Here is a 12000-nt window from a genome sequence, read left to right as displayed (position 1 = left end):
AATTTTCTATAGAAATAAAATTTTGAGTAAATTTTCTATAGAAATAAAATGTTGACAAAATTTTCTATAGATATAAAATTTGACAAAATTTTCTACAGAAATAAAATTTAAACAAAATTTTCTATAGAAATAAAATTTTGACAAAATTTTCTATAGAAATAAAATTTTGACAAAATTTTCTATAGAAATAAAATTTTGACAAAATTTTCTATAGACATAACAATTTGACAAACTTTTTTATAGAAACAACATTTTTACAAAATTTTCTGTAGAAGTAAAATTTTGACTGAAACAAACAAAAAAAAAAAAAAAAACAAAAATACAAAAATTGGGAGAAATTGTTATCTAAAAATACCAAACAAAAAAATATTATTTTGCAAAATTTTATTTCTATAGAAAATTTTGTCAAAATTTTATTTCTATAGGACATGTGTCAAATTTTTATTCCTATAGAAAATTTTGTCAAAATTTTAATTCTATACAAAATTTTGTCAAAATTTGTCCAAAAACATTTTCTCATTTTCCTTCTTGGTGGGTTCACTATTTTTTGAGTGTGGAATTTAAGATTTGGTAGTTATCTAAGATTCGACCTTACCGAAATTACGTCCGTATATACTTGATGTAATGCCAACTTTTTTAATATTAACCAGATCTTTTCACCAGTGAAGAGAATAGGGCGATGACATGATATCAATCAATGTCCAATATGTTGCTATTTCGAAACCAATTTCCAATTACCGTAATTTAGAGTTCATATTTCAAGCAATGAAACCTAATATTATTTCCTCAAAAATCAAAAAGAAAAGAAAAAACAAATTCTCTGACACCTGGCAGATTCCGTTGTCTTTCCATGGACCATCCGGATGAATAGCTAGCACTTAAGGCACTTGAATTTGATGGTGGCTGTAGCTTTTGTGTTCGGCTGATATTCTTTGAATATTTCTCTATGACAAATGATGAGGATGACAATGGTGATGGCGGCAAATGCTGATGACGACACACCGATGGCCAGCAAGACATCATCGCCACAGACACGGTGATTTTTATTGAGACTTGGATGCTTTATGGGTGATCATGATACAAATCAAGCAGTCAGTCAGCCATTCAATTGATTAATAACAAAAAAATAAAGCTCACAATGCGAAATTCTTGACAAACAAATCGGGAAGACTGAAGGCAAAGAAAAAGAAGCACATTTGCACACAACGATTCTCTCATATCAATAGAATTTGAAAATTCTGAATGAAATGAAAAATGAACAGCATGGTTATATCATTTGTACGTGAATTGGATGCTAAATTGACTAAATAACGACACATTGAGTGGCCCCTTAGATACCCACCCCCAAGCAACATCCAGGCATCCATCAAATCGTTGTAATTTAAATGTTCACTCTTAGAATAAGGAGGAAATCTATGTTTGTTGCTTGTTGTAGGTGTTTTCGATGTTTAGATTAAAAAAAAAATTATGAATATCTCAACGTGATGGTCTTTCTGCACGATGTTTTGGAGAAGGGTATTTGTTTTTGTCATTCAAAGAAAGTTTCGTCATAAATGAATTTGCTTCAATCAGTCGTTGAATAAAGCAAATAAATTATGGATTTTTTACTAGGTCTACGAAGGGCTATTTATGCAATAGAGATTTCATTAAAATTAAGTCTTAGATAATTTTTCTACTCGTAAAGATACATTATAATTAAGCCAACAACAATTTTCATTGATGCTAAGAAAATGTTTATTATTTGAATGGAGTTGCATGGCAGCAACAAAAACTTTCATTATATTCAGAAAAAAGTGCGTTCGAAACTAAAGAAAAAATAAATTCATCAATTTAGCCATTTTATTTCCATTATGTTTATATTACCACAACAACACGATTTCAACTAAAAAAACAATCCACGAGCAAATATATCCGACACATCGGTTACATCGATGACAGGTCGATAAAAGAAACATAGGAAAATTTCCTATGTTCTAGAAAGTATGTTTTCTTAAGTTTTGAAAGGATTGAATACTTCTTAGTACGAGTGAAATAAAAATTGTTTCTATGCTAAATAAGTCTTAAGTGGAAAAAATTTCGTGATATTTTTTCTGTGTAATCTCCACTTCAAAGTTTCATACATATTGGATTCTGGAGTATTTATTATTATATCACTTACTTCTGAAAGAATACTAGCATCAATTGATGCTAGTAAAATATAGTGGCGTCTGATACTGTATGTGATAAACTGGCAGGTCGACAGCCAAAGAGCAGCATTGCTAAGACGGTTGCCACAGTTGGTATAATTCTACCAAAAATGGTAGATTTTTCACTGTTTGTTAGAATTCTTAAAATTTTGACAAATCTTTCTATAAGAATAAAATTTTAACAAAATTTTCTATAGAAATAACATTTTGACAAAATTTTCTATAGAAACAAAATTTTGACAAAATTTTCTATAGAAATAAAATTTTGACAAAATTTTCTATAGAAATAAAATGAAAATTTTAACAAAATTTTATATAGAAATAAAATTTTAACACAATTTTATATAGAAATAAAATTTTGACAAAATTTTATATAGAAATAAAATTTTGACAAAACTTTCTATAAGAATAAAATTTTAACACAATTTTATATTACGACAAATTTTTCTATAGAAATAAAATTTTGACAAAATTTTGTACGGAAAGAGAATTTTGAAAAAATTTTCTATAGAAAAAAAATTTTGACAAAATTTTCTATAGAAATAAATTTTTGAAAAATTTTTCGACAGAAATAAAATTTTGAATAAAAAAAATTCTATAGAACTAAAATTTAAACACAATTTTCTATAGAAATTAAATTTTGACAAGATTGTCTATATAAATAAAGTTTAGACAAGATTTTCGATAGAACAAAAATTTTCTATAGAAATACAATCTTGACAAAATTTTCTATAGAAATAAAATTTTGACAAAATTTTCTGCAGAAATAAAATTTTGACTAAATTTTCTATAGAAATAAAATTTTGACAAAATTTTCTACAGAAATAAAATTTTGACTAAATTTTCTATAGAAATAAAATTTTGACTAAATTTTCTATAGAAATAAAATTTTGACTAAATTTTCTATGGAAATAAAATTTTGACTAAATTTTCTATAGAAATAAAATTTTGACAACATTTTCTATAGAAATAAGATTTTGACAACATTCTCTATAGAAATAAAATTTTGACAAAATTTTCTATAGATATAAAATTTTGACAAAATATTCTATAGAAATAAAATTTTGACAAATTTTTCTATAGAAATAAAATTTGGAAAAAAATAAATTCTATAGAACTAAAATTTAAACATTTTTTTTTATAGAATTAAAATTTAAACAAAATTTTCTATAGAAATAACATTTTGACATGATTTTCTATAGAAAAAAAATTTCGACTAGATTTTCTAAATTTTCTTTAGAAATAAAATGTTGACATCATTTTCTAAAGAAATAAAATTTTGACAAAATTTTCTATAAAAATAAAACTTCGACAAAATTTTCCGTAGAAATAAAATGTTGAAAAACTTTCGTATAGAAATAAAATTTTGACAAAATTTTCTATAGAAATAAAAGTTTGACATAATTTTCTATAGAAATAAAATTTTGACAAAATTTTCTACAGAAATAAAATTTTGACCAATTTTTCTATAAGAATAAAATTTTAACAAAATTTTATATAGGAATAAAATTTTAACAAAATTTTCTATAGAAATAAAATTTTGACAAAATTTTCTACAGAAATAAAATTTTGACTAAATTTTCTATAGAAATAAAATTTTGACTAAATTTTCTATAGAAATAAAATTTTGACTAAATTTTCTATGGAAATAAAATTTTGACTAAATTTTCTATAGAAATAAAATTTTGACAACATTTTCTATAGAAATAAGATTTTGACAACATTCTCTATAGAAATAAAATTTTGACAAAATTTTCTATAGATATAAAATTTTGACAAAATATTCTATAGAAATAAAATTTTGACAAATTTTTCTATAGAAATAAAATTTGGAAAAAAATAAATTCTATAGAACTAAAATTTAAACATTTTTTTTTATAGAATTAAAATTTAAACAAAATTTTCTATAGAAATAACATTTTGACATGATTTTCTATAGAAAAAAAATTTCGACTAGATTTTCTAAATTTTCTTTAGAAATAAAATGTTGACATCATTTTCTAAAGAAATAAAATTTTGACAAAATTTTCTATAAAAATAAAACTTCGACAAAATTTTCCGTAGAAATAAAATGTTGAAAAACTTTCGTATAGAAATAAAATTTTGACAAAATTTTCTATAGAAATAAAAGTTTGACATAATTTTCTATAGAAATAAAATTTTGACAAAATTTTCTACAGAAATAAAATTTTGACCAATTTTTCTATAAGAATAAAATTTTAACAAAATTTTATATAGGAATAAAATTTTAACAAAATTTTCTATAGAAAAAAAATTTTGACAAAATTTTTTATAGAAATAAAATTTTGATAACATTTTCTATAGAAATAAAATTTTAACAAAATTTTATATAGAAATAAAATTTTGACAACATTTTCTATAGAAATAAAATATTGACAACATTTTCTATAGAAATAAAATATTGACAAAATTTTCTATAGAAATAAAATTTTGAGAAAATTTTCTATAGAAGTAAAATTTTGACAAGAATTTCTACAGAAATGAAATTTTGACAAAATTTTCTACAGAAATAAAATTTTGACAAATTTCTATAGAAATAAAATTTTGACAATATTTTCTATAAGAATAAAATGTTAACACAATTTTATATTATGATAAAATTTTCTATAGAAATAAAATTTTGACAAAATTTTCTATAGCAATAAAATTGTGATAAAACTGGCTATAGAAATAAAATTTTGAGAAAATTTTCTAAAGAAATAAAATTGTGACAAAATTTTCTATAGAAATAAAAATTTGAGAAAATTTTATGTGGAAATAAAATTTTGTCAAATTTCTATAGAAATCAAATTTTGACATAATTTTCTATAAGAATAAAATTTTAACACAATTTTATATTATGACAAAATTTTCTATAGAAATAAAATTTTGACAATATTTTCTATACAAATAAAATTTTACAAAATGTTCTATAGAAATAAAATTGTGACAAAACTTGCTATAGAAATAAAATTTTGACAAATTTTCCGTAGAAATAAAATCTTGCAAAATTTTTTGTAGAAAAATTGTTTAACAAAGTTTTCTATAAAAATAAAACTTGACAAAATGTTCTATAGAAATAAAATTTTGACAAAGTTTCCTATAGAAATAAAATTTTGACAAAGTTTTCTACAGAAATAAAATTTTGACAAAATTTTCTATAAAAATATAACTTTGCCAAAAGTTTCCTAAGAAATAAAATTTTGAGAAAATTTTCCGTAGTAACAAAATTGTGACAAAATTTTTTATAGAAACAAAACTTTAACAAAATTTTCTATAGAAATAAAATTTTGACAAATTTCTTTATAGAAATAAAATTTTAACAAATTTTTCTTTAGAAATAAAATTTTGACAAAGTTTTCTACAGAAATAAAATTTTGACAAAATTTTCTATAAAAATATAACTTTGACAAAAGTTTCCTAAGAAATAAAATTTTGATAAAATTTTCCGTAGAAACAAAATTGTGACAAAATTATTTATACAAACAAAATTTTAACAACATTTTCTATAGAAATAAAATTTTGAAAATTTTATTCTTATAGAAAATAAGAATAAAATTTTCACAAAATTTTATATAGGAATAAAATTTTAACAAAAATTTCTATAGAAATAACATTTTGACAAAATTTTCTATAGAAATAAAATATTGACAACATTTTCTATAGAAATAAAATTTTGACAACATTTTCTATAGAAATAAAATTTTGAGAAAATTTTCTATAGAAGTAAAATTTTGACAAGAATTTCTACAGAAATGAAATTTTGACAAAATTTTCTACAGAAATAAAATTTTGACAAATTTCTATAGAAATAAAATTTTGACAATATTTTCTATAAGAATAAAATGTTAACACAATTTTATATTATGACAAAATTTTCTATAGAAATAAAATTTTGACAAAGTGTTCTATAGAAATAAAATTTTGACAAAATTTTCTATAGCAATAAAATTGTGATAAAACTGGCTATAGAAATAAAATTTTGACAAAATTTTCCGTAGAAATAAAATCTTGCAAAATTTTTTGTAGAAAAATTGTTTAACAAAGTTTTCTATAAAAATAAAACTTGACAAAGTTTCCTATAGAAATAAAATTTTGACAAAGTTTTCTACAGAAATAAAAGTTTGACAAAATTTTCTATAAAAATATAACTTTGACAAAAGTTTCCTAAGAAATAAAATTTTGATAAAATTTTCCGTAGTAACAAAATTGTGACAAAATTTTTTTATAGAAACAAAATTTTAACAAAATTTTCTATAGAAATAAAATTTTGACAAAATTTTTTATAGAAATAAAATGTTAACAAATTTTTCTTTAGAAATAAAATTTTGACAAAGTTTTCTACAGAAATAAAATTTTGACAAAATTTTATATAAAAATACAACTTTGACAAAAGTTTCCTAAGAAATAAAATTTTGATAAAATTTTCCGTAGAAACAAAATTGTGACAAAATTTTTTATACAAACAAAATTTTAACAAAATTTTCTATAGAAATAAAATTTTGACAAAATTTTCTATAGACATAAAATTTTGAAAAAAATTTCTATAGGCATAAAGCTGTGACAAAATTTTCTATAGAAATAAAATGTTGACAAAATTTTCTATACAAGTAGAATTTTGACAAAATTTTCTTTAGAAAGAAAATTTTGAATAAATTTTCTATAGAAAGAACAATGTTCTGTAGATAGAGGATTCACGCCAGATATGAGGACTTCATGATAAGTTTTTCGGTTACTTTTGTACTGGAAGTTCTTCGTGGGCTATTGAACATAATCGTTTCGTCTGACAATTATTATTTTTCATTTTTGTATGTATAAGAATATTTGAAATATTATTTTTTCGGTAAAAAAATAAGTGAGAAAAGTCCACGGTAACTTAATTTGAGAAATTATATATTTTTAATTATTTTTGAGCAAAGTGAAAATGTTCGAGTGGTGTTGCTCATAGAACCACCACATATGTTTGAACATATATACATGCCCGTTTTTAATCTCTACACACCCCCTGGCCGTTATCAATTTAAAAATTTCATAAATGATACTATCTGCTAATAAATTCAATTATTTGTACTTGTATACAAGTACAAGTCCAGTGTTACCTGCAACAACATAACGATATGATAGGGCTATCTCAGACAACTTGAAGGAGGCTAAAATGAAGGAAAAACAAAAATGTTTAGGTCATCATTCATCCACGCCCATTATCTCCATGTCCCCTTGACCATCCATCCATATATGATATACAACCAATCCAACGGATGGTGGTAAACTCATGAACGACGACATGATAGAAGGCTGGGTAGATGGAAATATTGATTATGACCTAGTTTTCATCTATGTTATTTTCAACTCTTACCTAACATGTTTGCTGTTTTTTTTTGCAATTCCTCCCACCTTGGAAGAATGTCGTAAAATATGTTTTGCAGATAGGAAACTATTACACATAGTCGTTAGGCTTTTTTTCTACTAGTTTTGTAGTTGATACTGTAGTCTTTTATTATCCTCACGACAAAACATTCCGGGTCGTTTTGCAGGGTCAATTTTAAGTAAAACAAAGCCCAAAGGTTTAGAATTAGAACAAGAGAAGATTAAAAAGGTAATACTAAGGGTAGATGGAGGACAAAGTCATTGGATAGTATAACAAAATTAAAGCAATGAATAGGGGACGATATTAATAGAAGCTTGAATGTTCAACATTATTATTTATTATAGAGTATCCCCCTTCCTTCCACACTAATGATAAAGTAGCATATTTTTCAGCACAATTATATGGCATTTTGTTTAAGGAAAGGAAAGTTAAGGAAAATTTTGAAATGGCTATATTTTAATATCATTGGCAAAGAGGTTTGTTGTTGTAACAGTTTATTGTGATTTCATCCATGGCCAGATCGAGGAACTCTGCGACTAAGGTGGGTTGCGTCCAGAGTGATCTGGTGGTAAGTCTGGTTAGTATAGCAGGGGGGTTACTCTGTATTGCGATGCGTAAGAAAAATTGTCGCGAATCGAGTAATTGGTACTCAGTAATTCGTTTTCGTATCTACCTTGCGCATCTAGTTTTCACAAATCTGGCATCACCGCACTCTATAATGCGAAAGCGTATGTCAAACTCGTTCGTTGATCGCAAAAATCGTGCGCAAACAAAATAGCAATCGCAAAGTAACAAATATGTAAGTAAGCACAATTAAATTTTTATATTTGTATCTAAATTGTTTATTGTTTTAGGGAAAAACCAAAAAAGTTACAGACACAGCAACGTCAGTTCCAAACTTTGGTAGACTTTATGGTCTCTTCCGCAGTTACCTCAAATTGTATGTGCTTGGGACAAAGTATTCGTTCAATCACCTCGCAAACTTCTTTTAAGCAGCGCGACATAGATTGCTCTGATAGTCCTAAAAGATGGTCTTGGCCGATTTGTAGATAACCACCTTGTCCAAGCAATTTCAAAGCAGCGGCCACTTTTATTGGAGTTGGAATGGCGGTGGATTTATTTGGAACGACGAGGTCGTCTTTAATAGCGTTTAATACATACATAAACGCATCTTTATTAAGACGAAATCTATAAAAATGAAATATTCGAAAACGTTTGTCACATAATTTGAGTTTCCATTTTCTTACCCGTGGTCACTTAGGGAGAGTATATTTGACCGATCTCGCAAAATTCTTCTTGTAATTCGTTCATGTTAATTTTCTTCAAACCATAACGCTATCGAATCCATAATTATTACTTTTTTGTTATAAACGATTAGCAAGTTTTAAAAGAACACGCACCGAACGGAAGATTGTTTAAAATGTTTTTTTTACAATTTTTTGACATTTCTTTTTATCATTTTCGTTATTGTTTACATTGTGCAGCCAGCGTTGTCATATTTTCGCTTTATTTTGCTAAAGCGTTGCCATATTTTCAGTTTACTTTGCGAAAGCGTTTGCGCAAGTGATACAGAGTACCGAATTGTACTCTTAACGCATTTAACTATCGCATCGCATTTGCTTTCGTATCGCAATACAGAGTAACCCCCCAGGGCAAGAGAAAAGATAACGCGTGTCGTGTGGCCCTTGGTTGCAAATTGGACATGCGTCAGCTACGCTGCTATCAATCACTGATAAGTAGGAATTGTGGCGGCTGCACTTGCCCGATCTTAATTGGGCTAAAACTACCCTAGTCTGCCGTGCGAGGTCTCTTTCCTCCGGTGCTATGGGCGGTGGACGGACTCCGAGAACTGGATTAACCTTGTAGCTCCTCACCGCTTCAGCTACAGTATCCTCATGAATCCTGTTCAAAACTGCCTGGTACGCTGCTTGATCTGGAGGCTCTCTTTTGTAGCGCTGGATGATGCATATCAGCCCTTCCGTTCCTGGGTGTTGGTAAGTAGTTTACAAGGTTTCTTTGTTCGCACCCCAAGTACTGCCGGCAAGTGACATGAAGACCTTGTTTCTACCGCGGAGCTTATTACATATTGCAGTGGCATGGGCAGATGACCTGAAAAGACTGTCGAATGTTAACCCGATTATCTTGGGGTAGTTTACTGTCGGAATTATTTCGCCATCGACTCTAACATTCAATTGCCTGCGCACTTCCGCCGTCCATATAGTAAACAGTGTGGCTGAAGATTTGGTGGCAGATATCCTCAGATTTCTAGCAGTGAAATAACTGGTAAGATCTGCAATCTACAATGGGCCCGGATGCCATGATTGTCAGTCGTCCGCATATGATACAATCTCGACGCCGTCAGGAGGGGGTGGAATCGAGAACAGGTAGAGGTTAAACAGTGCCGGAGATATCATCCTACCCTGGGGAACTCCCTGTTTAATTCTACGGGGTTTTGAATTCCACGTACGACTGGCGTCCACACATATAATTCAGAACCCAACGCTTCGTTCCTGCCGGTGGGGACGTATCCTCGATGTCCTCCAATAATGTGGCATGGTTGACCGTATCGAATGTTTTCGATACGGTCCACGAGGACCGTCCTATGACACGGCTTGGACTGATTAAGTTCCCTATTGATATGTGTCGAAATGGCAAATAAGGGTGTCGTCGTCCTGTTTACCTTACGGAATCCATGTTGATGGTGGGCAGCTGGAAAATTCTCCACAAGGCTAGGGAGGAGTAGTGTCTCAAGGGTCTTGGCTACTGGCGAGAGAAGGGATATCGGTCTGTACGATTCACCTTTACTCGAATCTTTGCCTGGCTTCAGTAGTGGAATCACCCTTCCCATCTTCCAGACATCGGGTATAATGAGTGATTCCAAAGACAAATTGAGGAGTCTGGTCAGGTACTCAACTCCCAGTATTCCCCGGTGCTTCTGCATTAGCATTTAAATTCCGTCGGGGCCCAGCGCCGTGGATGGTTTCGCGCTGTTGATGACATTGGTAACTTCGGCTGCGGTAAATTGTGGTGTGTCATTGGCTCGGATACCACGTATGCGACGAGTGGCTCTCCTTTTCGCTCTAGCACTCTCGGGATGCTCGACAAACTGTCGGTTGAAGTATTTGGCGCATCTCTTCGGATCAGTCGCGTCGCCAAAAGTGACTGAAATCCCACCATCCCTTGTAGCGGTATTCGAGAGGGCTCTCACTGTTGACCACAATTTACCTGTTCCTGTGCCTAGGTTACATTGCTTCAGGTGCTCTATCCATGTGTTCCGCTTGTGCTCGTCGACTATCTTACTAATCACTAGATCCAGTTCCCGGATTCTAGGGTCAGCAGGGTTAGCGCGACGGCGTTCATCACGATCGTCTGCGAGTCCCGCCGCTTCGGCTGGGAAGTTGGGCCTCACTTGGGCAATTCGACCAGCGGGTATGAAGCGAGCGGCTGCTGCGTTGATGATGTCCCGGAACGCCCTCTGGGCAACATGAACATGAGAGGGGGACAGCTCACTGAAGCGGCGATCTGTATATTCTCTGAAGCCTTCCCAGTTGGCTTTCTTTTGGTTTATGAACATCCGGCGTTCAGAGGTTATGAAATCGGAGGGCCGGTTAATGGTGAGAATTATGGGGAGGTGGTCTGAACCCAATAAAATGACGGGTTGCCCGGAAACGTCATTTATCAGACCAGGCGATGCTAAGGATAAATCTGGCGAACTGCTGCAATCACCCATAATTTTCGTGGGGCCTCTTCGTTTACCGTGCAAAATTTGGGGTCATCTATCTGCTCTGCCTCTCTGGTCATTACCCAGGAGAGAATGCCAATGTTCGTGGTGGGCATTAAAGTCTCCTAGAACCAATCGGTTATGCCCGCACAACAGCCACTGAATGTTTGGGCTATAACCTGGAGCACAGCTACCAACCGGCGGTATATACACATTGTATAGCTCTATCTCGGCAGCCCCAGACTTGACTGCTACCCCCATACATTCCATGTAGGGGTCACTAGTGTCTGGCACAAGCGGGATAGGCCTATACTGCACGGAACGGTGTAATATGTAAGTCAGGCCACCACCTCCATTCCTAGTGCGATCCTTACGCAGCACATTGTACCCATCACAATGGCGCAAGCTACAGGTCTCATTTAGCTTTGTCTCTTGGGTCGCCGCGACCCTGATCCTCTTCCGATTCATAAAATCTACTATTCCGCTAATCTTACCTCGGACCTTGTTGCAATTAACATAAATTGTAAAAATTATGCACTTTCCGGAACTGGTACAACAATATTCGTTGTTAGATGCTGCGGCGGAGAATATTGTTGTACGGGAGATGCCGGGGGGTCGCATAGTCTGCTATCGCTGGCACAGCGATGTTAGGCCGGAACAATTCCGGAAGTGCACCCATTCCAAGCACCGGTTACACCTCACCGCGACCAATCGATGGTGAATTT

At 30.5% G+C, this 12000-nt stretch overlaps 1 protein-coding gene and 2 long non-coding RNA genes across 16 annotated transcripts in view; 2 read left to right on the top strand and 1 right to left on the bottom strand.

Moving 5' to 3' along the window:
- The window catches only part of hppy (MAP4K3-like protein hppy), a 654429-nt gene that overhangs the window by 183442 nt on the left and 458987 nt on the right, over positions 1-12000 (top strand). The gene's annotated exons all lie outside the window — the stretch shown is intronic.
- Positions 8205-8780, top strand: LOC142238456 (uncharacterized). Its single transcript, XR_012722726.1, has 2 exons — positions 8205-8353; positions 8409-8780. It is a non-coding gene; the product is annotated as an uncharacterized LOC142238456 (long non-coding RNA).
- On the bottom strand, positions 8373-9199 carry LOC142238457 (uncharacterized). The gene is made up of 2 exons (XR_012722727.1): positions 8802-9199; positions 8373-8742 (listed from the first exon to the last, which is right to left on the bottom strand). It is a non-coding gene; the product is annotated as an uncharacterized LOC142238457 (long non-coding RNA).

This window comes from Haematobia irritans, chromosome 5 (genome assembly GCF_050003625.1).
Source record: "Haematobia irritans isolate KBUSLIRL chromosome 5, ASM5000362v1, whole genome shotgun sequence".
Taxonomy (NCBI): domain Eukaryota; kingdom Metazoa; phylum Arthropoda; class Insecta; order Diptera; family Muscidae; genus Haematobia; species Haematobia irritans.
The sequence above is the reverse complement of the archived record's forward strand: the minus strand, read 5'-3'. Positions and strand labels throughout refer to the sequence as shown.